The sequence below is a fragment of the Anabrus simplex genome, chromosome 8 (assembly GCF_040414725.1).
Source record: "Anabrus simplex isolate iqAnaSimp1 chromosome 8, ASM4041472v1, whole genome shotgun sequence".
Classification (NCBI taxonomy): domain Eukaryota; kingdom Metazoa; phylum Arthropoda; class Insecta; order Orthoptera; family Tettigoniidae; genus Anabrus; species Anabrus simplex.
This window is the reverse complement of record NC_090272.1, coordinates 237,128,007-237,137,502: the sequence shown is the minus strand read 5'-3', so window position 1 is coordinate 237,137,502 and position 9,496 is coordinate 237,128,007.

Sequence of the window (9,496 nt, the reverse complement as noted above, 5' to 3'; positions counted from 1 at the left end):
ACATTGTAATGCGGGATCACATTTAGGGTCACTCAAAGATTCTTTGACTCACCTACGAATTCCTTATTTTTGACACAAAAGGTAGATGGATATTTTAATAAGCATGTGTGAGATAGATTGCCTCCACTTACGCTTTACTTTCGAGCCCAGACGATGCTACTCTCTAGTGGCAGACTCGCTTACCACGTTCAACATCACACGGCCGACTTGATGCGTCGCTCTAGCTAGCTAAGGAGCGCAGCGAGGGATCCAGTCGGCCGTGAACATCAAGGTAGCAGGAGACATCGAGTACTTCTACCCCCTTGCGGGAGAGGAAGTAACTATAAACGGGATCAGTGAAAGTTGATCCCGGTTTATGGTATACTCCGCCGGCTAGGGGGAGTGTTGCAAGCTTGGCTGCGCCTGCGTATTGCTTCCTCCAGGCTACAGGCAAGGGCTCACTTCACATGAGCACGAGCCTTGTTCCCCGGGAGAACGGCGCTAGGTGTTCGACGGATCTCGTCCTGATTTTCACAAAACACAAATTCATATCGTACTCAAAATAACGAAAAGGCACCAGGATAATTTTACTGTACATAAATAATATTCCTCACAGTTTCAAGCTACGTGCTGGAGCCCGGTAGCACGTACTGACCGGCCGCCACTGGCTCTACTGCAGTAGAAATATATTCCCGCGCTTCAAAGGCATGGCAAACCTTTTGGAACTGAGTCCACATATCGAGAAAAGCACCACAACCACAAAACAGAATGTGTGTTGTCATAAAACAAACACATATAAACCACACACATGTACACATATACATATCCATGACAAAATCCATCAGTGGAAAACCCACGGAGTGTGACTTGGTTGAGGATCGATAACCTCCTGAAATGCTCTAACTTCGAACCAAATTTATGTTCAGTTGACGTTAAGTAATAACATAACATTTGTTCTGTGGGCCTACTGTGTGTGTCCTATAGTGTCTTATCGCTCCTAATTCATCTTCTCTTCACTATCATTCTGCTGTTTAAAAAATTACAATCCTATCTCACACGTCCTTAAATAAATTGCAAAATGAAAAACCGCAGCTCTTGATGACTTGCCTCGCATAAGTCGCCCAAGGACTGTTCGTTTCCTTCGAATCCTGCGGACAGCCACAGGTCTCCGTGTTTCAGCCCCAACTGTGAGAAACGGTTTGGACGAGACATAACTTCTCAAGGCCCAGCTCCCAAACCTAGACATAATGGGGTATGGTAAAGATGGGGCTATCATTATGCTGAATGGTTTCTTCAGAATTGGCCTAAAGTCCTCTTCACCGATGAGTGTCGCATAGTATTGTTCCTGACGATCGTCGGCAAAGTGCTTGGAGGCAACCTGATCAGGCTTCCCGTGTCACACACGTGCAGGAAGCTGGTGGTTCCGTGATGTTTTGGGGTGGCATTATGTGGAGGCACCGTAAAGCAATCCTAGTCATGAGGGCAATGTCATGTCTACGATACAGGGACATCCTCCGTTCCCCAGACTTTTGGTTTAGAATTTTTCAAAATAGGAGATAATGCGCACATTCATCGTGCGGTTTTCGTTCATGACTTCCTTCGTGATCACGGAATCGTTGGACTAGAGTGGCCACTGTGTAACACAGACGTGAACCAAATTGAACTTGTCTGGTATAAATTAAAGAAAGCTGTTTATGGAACTCCTGACCAACCAACATTTCTACGAGATATACTATGAATCATCATTGAGTATTGGGACAATTTGAACCAATATTACCTCGATAAACTGGTGGACAGTATGCCAAGATGAATTCAGGCATGCGTCAGTGCAAGGGGGCGGTGTTACACGAAATTAAAGGTAGGTACTGTAATGTGCTGTATTCAGTAACTCAAATTCAGAAAGCAAAGGTGTGTTGCTCTAGAGGCTCTCATTTGTTGGTGAATAAGAAACGCTGTCTGTAGCTTTTGTAAAGTGTCATGAACTCTTTGGTCCGAAGTGATGCGAAACTTTTTTGATGGGTGTATTTCCAGAATGAAAATTTTACGAATGTCTTTTATTTCCTTTTTTGTGAAAAGAATGAGTATTTGTAGTTGAAAAGCGTGTTTTCGCAAATATTTGCTGAGAAATTATTGCCATACATTAGTTATATATATGATAAATCTACACATACACGGGCTCACAAAAAAAATTGCAGCACCCTGAAAGGGGGAGGGGTGAGGAAACGAATTGAAACTTCACGAGTTGGGAGGGTATGTGATATTATTTCAGTGATTACAAAATCGAGTCAAATTTACAAGAAACTTGGCAGTACGAGCCCACTTATCAGTATGACGTTGCACCCTCTCTGGCCTGGATAAATGCGCTGATCCGATTGGGAAGGGTGTCATAAAGCCGTCATGTCCTCTTTTGAGGCAAGCTGTTCTATCGGGGACAGATCTGGGGATCTTTCTGACCACGGGAATACCTCAGCATCACGCAGACAGTTCATAGAGAGACGTGTCTTGTGTGGACGAGCATTGTCCTGTTGAAAATAGGCAGGACGATACTGCCGCATTAGGGATAGTACATGAGGATGCAGGATGTCCGTGAGTGCCGACAGAGTTCCCTCAGTTACTACCAGCCGTGACGTAAAGTCATACCCGATGGTGCCCCACACTATGACGCACCACTGTGCGTCTCAAGAACATTGGGAGAATGGAACCAGGTCACCGCCATACTCGCAGCTGATGGTCAACCAGGGTAGTGCAGAACCATAAAGCATCGCGACGCCATTCATCAGCAGTCCATACTTCCCGGTCACGGCACCACTCCAAATGCAGCCGTTTGTGTTGTGGTTTTAGTGGCAGCCTAACCATGGGACGGTAATTCCCTACTTCGGCTGCTGCTACTCCCCGACTAATGGTACGGGATGACACACGATGTTACAGGGAGTCCATTACTTGTTCTCGAATGACAGGCGCAGATTTGAAGGGATTACCATATGCTTGGTGCACAATACGACGATCCTCCCGTGTGGTGGCCAGACGTGGTCGACCGGAACCTTGACGACTAGTATGCCTGCTTTCACGTTCCCATGCAGTCCAACATCGGGCTACTGACACATTCGAAAGCCCCACAAATCTGGACATTGCACGATTCGACCAGCCGGCCAAATGAAGACCTAAAATCAGGCCCCTTTCAAACTCTGTCAGATGTCACACGACTACGCGTCATCTCCATGTCCTTCACAGTGACCACTCAACATCTGACTTTTTTCGGGGTGGGGGGGTGCGTAGCCCGCTCCCCCCGCGTGACCATCGACTCAATCTACATGGCCTCCGACATGCTCTTAGTTCTAAGAAGAGAAAGATAGCAGGGAGGAGTGGGATTGTGATACTACAGGAGTATCTGCCTGTCCCCATGCTGGGCATGTTACCAGGCCAGATGTGGTGGTGGGTATATCTGACGCTGTTCACGCCCCTTATATACGCTACCAGGCCAGGTAACAACACTAAAACACGAACAGCACTAATGAAATCTGGTGGCCGTTCTATCTCTTACTGAGAATTGCAATTCTAATTTATATATATATATAATAAGAGTTGTGTCTGTACATTGCTCAGAATTTGAAAAGAATGGTATTTCTGTATCGGTCATATCCATAGTAACAAGGAACTGCATTTTTTACTTTTCCGTAATTTCTGTCATTCTGCCTGTCTGTATGTATGTATGTACACGCATCACGAGAAAACGGCTGAAGAAAATTTAATGAAAATCGGTATGTGAAGTCGGGGGATGAGCCGCTACAATCTAGGCTATAAATAATTTTACTCACGCTGAGTGAAATAGTAGTTTAGGGGAAGGTCTAAAACGTAATTCTGAAATATTTATATTATTAGTGGTCCTATCGATAAATACGACATAACTAAAGTTGTATAGAATTAAATTTCCGATCATTTATGTCATACATTTTTACCGTACCGGCTTTGATAACACAGATATTAAAGAATTTGTATTTTTGTTGCTAAGTCCATATCAACACCGAGTCTCGAGAAAATGGAAAAACGGAATTTAATGAAAATTGGTATATAGAGTCGTGGAATAAGAAACTACAGTCTAACTTCTGAACAAATTTATCTACCCTGGATAAAGTTGTAGTTTAGGGGAAGGCGCCTAAAATTTATTCTTTAAATACCTATGTTAATGTTGGTCCTATCGAAAAGTACTACATAACAAAAGTTATAGAGAATACAATTTCCGACCATTTATATTTTATATTGTTTTACCATACCGACTATGATAAGAGTGGTATTTCAGAGTCGGTAGGAAACTAAATGTGAAGCCCGACTATATCGAAAGCGCATAACATTGATCAACAATAACATAACATTGACCATTGTTTGTTGTGATGTTCTTTGTCTCTTATGTTGCCGCTCAACTCCGATAGATGGGATTACTGCTGCGTACCGAGTATAACAGCCGGACTGAATATTAGTAGGAAGTAGCAGGGGAGCTAGAAAACTTTCTTCTTTAGCATGTCATTCCTCTGGTTCATACATTTTCTGATACCGTACTGCTGGTACGTAACACACTGGTTCATCATAGTATTCCAGCCATCGATCTCTACTCTGACGTGCTGTTTTGAATGAGCAGTGTGTACACTTAAGGTTGAGGCTCACTTGATAGTAGTAGTATGACCTGGTCTAGAATTACAATTTAGGCATATTCTAAATTATACCACCACAATTCACTAAATAACTCAAAATTCAACCCTTAAAAGAGCCCTTTCTTAAAAAGAGCTTCTTCCTCTTCGGTGTTATTAAATTCTACATTCATTTTATTCCAAACTAGCGAATGTACCCGTGCTTCGCTACGGTATTCTACATTGTATTCGGATATCGAAGTAAATAGTGTGCATGCAGTAAATAAGATTGTTTTAAAATTGCATGTCTCTTAGCGTTATCCGAGAAAGAGCATGGGGAGGTCCCCGTACGTTGTTTCCAATGTAAAGTGTTTGTTATGGATTTGTGATATAACGGCAGGCACACTTGCCTACTGCCATTCACAATCTGGGAAGTTTACATTATAATTGCAGGCCCCATTGCCTACTATGCGGACAGAATCGATTTGGGGAGTTTTCGTTAAAATGGCAGCCCCCGTTTCCTACTTCCAGACAGATTACAGTTCAGTAGTTTCTATCATAATGGCAGGTAATTACTCTACTATCACTCGAAATTGAGTTGTACAGTTATCATTGTAATGCCAGGCCCATTTTCCTACCTCCAGCCAGCTTACTGCCAGTCACACCAAGTTGGTGAGTTTCCATCAAAATAGCAGGCCACTATGCCTAATGCCAGTCACATTTTAGATGAGGACATTTCTTTATAATGGCGGGCACCCTTGCCTACTGCCAAACACAATCGGGTAGGAGAGTTTTAAACAAAACTGCATGCTCACTTGCCTTCTGCAAGTCAAATCGAGAAGTGAACTATTCATTACAATTGTAGACCTTCCTTACTAATGACAGTTACACAGGAGTTGGAGATCGACATACGACAGTATATGCGTGTTTACAATATTGAAGAACTTCATTTACAGATTAACTGCTACTAAACGTACGTCATATCGACAAAGGATTATACCATAAGACACGCCGGATTTAGTGGCCTAAATGGCTGGTCCTATGATATGTCATCTATTCTTGGGTCAGATTGAGTTAGAAACGTGGAACAGGGTAACGTTCTTGTAAGATTATCTCACATTACATTACTTTTCGGATAATTATGTGAGAGCTACATACATAGCATTTGGCTCATATATGGCTACTGGGTGGGCCAATTTTCGTGAAGAGTTTGATGATTCTGTATTTCATATAAGTAACCGAAGGTATGAATTATGCATGTGAAAATTCCAAATTGACTTAACATCCATTAATAGAGGAAAATCAAACGTAAAAGGGATACAGATACGGCAAAAAGTCATAAGACCAAGGTTGTAGATCATTCCAAATTGAACGGAGATTGTGTAATCTGTTATGTGATAGGAATTTCCGAAGGTCTGCACCATCATTAAAATTGCCTGAATATTTCGATATTCTTCGGGGATAAAAAGTGAAAAATTTAATGATCTTGGATGTTTTCCGTTCGTTACAGGCTAAAACGTATAATTTTGTAAATTTCAATTATCTTCTTTTTCTTCTGGCAGATTATGCCGCAATCTGGATTTTGGACGAGGCGGGTAAAAATTAGGACTTTCAGGAAACTAAACCAAAAATTATGCAGATGGTCATTATTACCCCTTAAACGGAAAGCTGTACGAAAATTTCGCCAAAATAGTCAGTGTAGAGGCACACAGTCGTTACGATTTGATTTATATAGACAAGGAATCTGCTCCATGTAAAACACCTTTTTGGCTATGTCCGCTGGACTTAACCTGCAAAACTGACCATTCATGATATCTCCCTTATTAATCCTCCTGACGAAAAAATGCACATGAAAAAAAGGTTTAGAGGTGGAATTCCATCACGTTTGGTCGATTTCCAGTCAGGTTGGTCTTGTTCTGTATATATTGTGGAAGAGTAAAATCACCATTTCGGTTCGCTATAAACCGCCAGTCCATTCCGGAACATGAAATGTTATTTACGTTTAAAACCTACCTTTGGACAGGTGGATGCTAATATGAATTTTGGTTCGAATGTCTTCAGTAGTTTTCAAGTTGTAAGGAATACGCTTTACACGCACCCGCTCGAGAGTTAAGTCCGATGGGACTTGTACAAAAAAACGGTCCGTTAATGATACCTCCCTTATTAATCCTCGTATCGAAATGATGCACATGAGAAAAAAGGTTTAGAAATTAATTGCTACCAAGGCAGGTAGATTTAAATTAACGTTGGTTGTGTATATTTTGTGGAAGTGCAAAATCACTGTTTCGGTTTCGTATAAACCCCCAGTCAATTCAGGGATTTAGAAACAATATTTGCCCTAAAACCTATCAAGGACAGGTGTATTCTAAATATGAGTATTGGTGGAAATACATCCAGTAGTTTGTAGCACTCGCGTACATACGGCGTAATTAAGGAAGAAAATAATACAGTTAAGAAAGTTGAAAGTAATAGAAAATGGATTATAACTGAGGACAGCCGGATAACGACAAATATGTAAATGCCAAGTTAATGTATTGGAAAATCAAATGCCCCTCAATAAATGATGCTAGTGTGAGTTATGGATATAATAAAGCGGTAACAGAGGAGAAATTTAGGTCCATTGATTCCTAGGTAAACAAATAATAAGAAGATGACTAATGGTGTTATTACTTAATCTATTCAAAGGCGGTTATAACATCCAACGATATTCCGCCAATATCCCGCAGATAGGCCGATTGACGCCTCTCTTGCCTTCTACCCAAGGAACAACCACGAATTTAAAAGCATGATGAGGAAAATGGCAATACGTTACTTCCCTGCTGGCATGCAGTCAGAGACGTTGCCATGGTAACCTGTAGGTTCGTTGTCGGTCTGTCGGTCACTCAATGCAGAGCATGGTACCAGCAGAAAATTGTAAATTTCTCCGTCATGTACAGAGTAAGGTAAATTATGAACATAACGAAAGTTGTTTATAATGAAGAGACGTTTCACGTACGGTAAACGAAGTTTACAGAAAATCAATAGTATAAGAGAAAATGGAGGAAAACCATTCTGGTTTTCCTATAAACCCCCGTGTATTCAAAGTTTCTAAAATGATATGCATATCGAAACCTTCCCCGGGAGGAGTATACTCTAAATATGAAGTTTGGTTGAGATCTATCGAGCCGTTTCGACGTGGTGGTGGAAGAACCATTCTGGTTTTCCTATAAACCCCCGTCTATTCAAAGATTTTAAAATGATATACATATCGAAACCTTCCCCGGGATGAGTATACTCTAAATATGAAATTTGGTTGAGATCTATCCAGCCGTTTCGACGTGATGGTGGAAAAACATTCTGGTTTTCCTATAAACCCCCCCGTGTATTCAAAGATTTTAAAATGATATGCATATCAAAACCTTCCCCGGGAGGAGTACACTCTAAATATGAAGTTTGGTTGAGATCTATCCAGCCGTTTCGACGTGATGGTGGAAAAACCATTCTGGTTTTCATATAAATCCCCCGTGTATTCAAAGATTTTAAAATGATATGCATATCGAAACCTTCCCCGGGAGGAGTATACTCTAAATATGAAGTTTGGTTGAGATCTATCCAGCCGTTTCGACCTGATGGTGGAGAAACCATTCTGGTTTTCCTATAAACCCCCCTGTATTCAAAGATTTTAAAATGATATGCATATCGAAAACTTCCCCGGGAGGAGTATACTCTAAATATGAAGTTTAGTTGAGATCTATCGAGCCGTTTCGACGTGATGGTGGAAGAACCATTCTGGTTTTCCTATAAACCCCCGTCTATTCAAAGATTTTAAAATGATATGCATATCGAAACCTTCCCCGGGATGAGTATACTCTAAATATGAAATTTGGTTGAGATCTATCCAGCCGTTTCGACGTGATGGTGGAAAAAACATTCTGGTTTTCCTATAACCCCCCCTCCCCCGTGTATTCAAAGATTTTAAAATGATATGCATATCAAAACCTTCCCCGGGAGGAGTATACTCTAAATATGAAGTTTGGTTGAGATCTATCCAGCCATTTCGACGTGATGGTGGAAAAACCATTATGGTTTTCCTATAAACCCCCGTGTATTCAAAGATATTAAAATGATATGCATATCGAAACCTTCCCCGGGATGAGTATACTCTAAATATGAAATTTGGTTGAGATCTATCCAGCCGTTTCGACGTGATGGTGGAAAAACCATTCTGGTTTTCCTATAAACCCCCCGTGTATTCAAAGATTTTAAAATGATATGCATATCGAAACCTTCCCCGGGAGGAGTATACTCTAAATATGAAGTTTGGTTGAGATCTATCCAGCCGTTTCGACGTGATGGTGGAACAGACAAACAGACAAACAGACAAACAGAAACAACTTTATTTATATAGATTAGCAGTGAAGAGGGGGTTTCTCCTCTGGCTTGTAGGGAAAACTTGCCTCTAAGTCAGATAGATTTTTCCACCGCCAGTGTAGTGAATTGAGATTTTCCGACTCATTGGGTACTCCTAGGAAACAGATTAGTAAAAGGACATAGCTTTTGCCCTGGGACTATCCACAATTCGACTTCCCCCCCCCCCCCCCCCCCTAAAAAAAGACGAAGAGTGTTCACGTATCACGTCTGTCTGCGTCCTGGTCATTCCAGCTCTGGAAATTTGGACTGTTAGATCGGCAGCTGTTTGTTTAAAGTGAGAAAGTGTGACTGACGTCATTGTAATGACCTATGTTCATTTCAGTTGGGAAATCTACTAGGACAGTCTTTCTGAGGATGTGAACAGGCAGGTGGAGAGTAAGTGTCTGCCAATTTAATGAAATTCCCCAACCTGATTGTGACTGATGCTAGGCAAGCGGGCCTACCATTTCAATGAAAATTCCTAACCCAGTCTTCATATGAGAAAA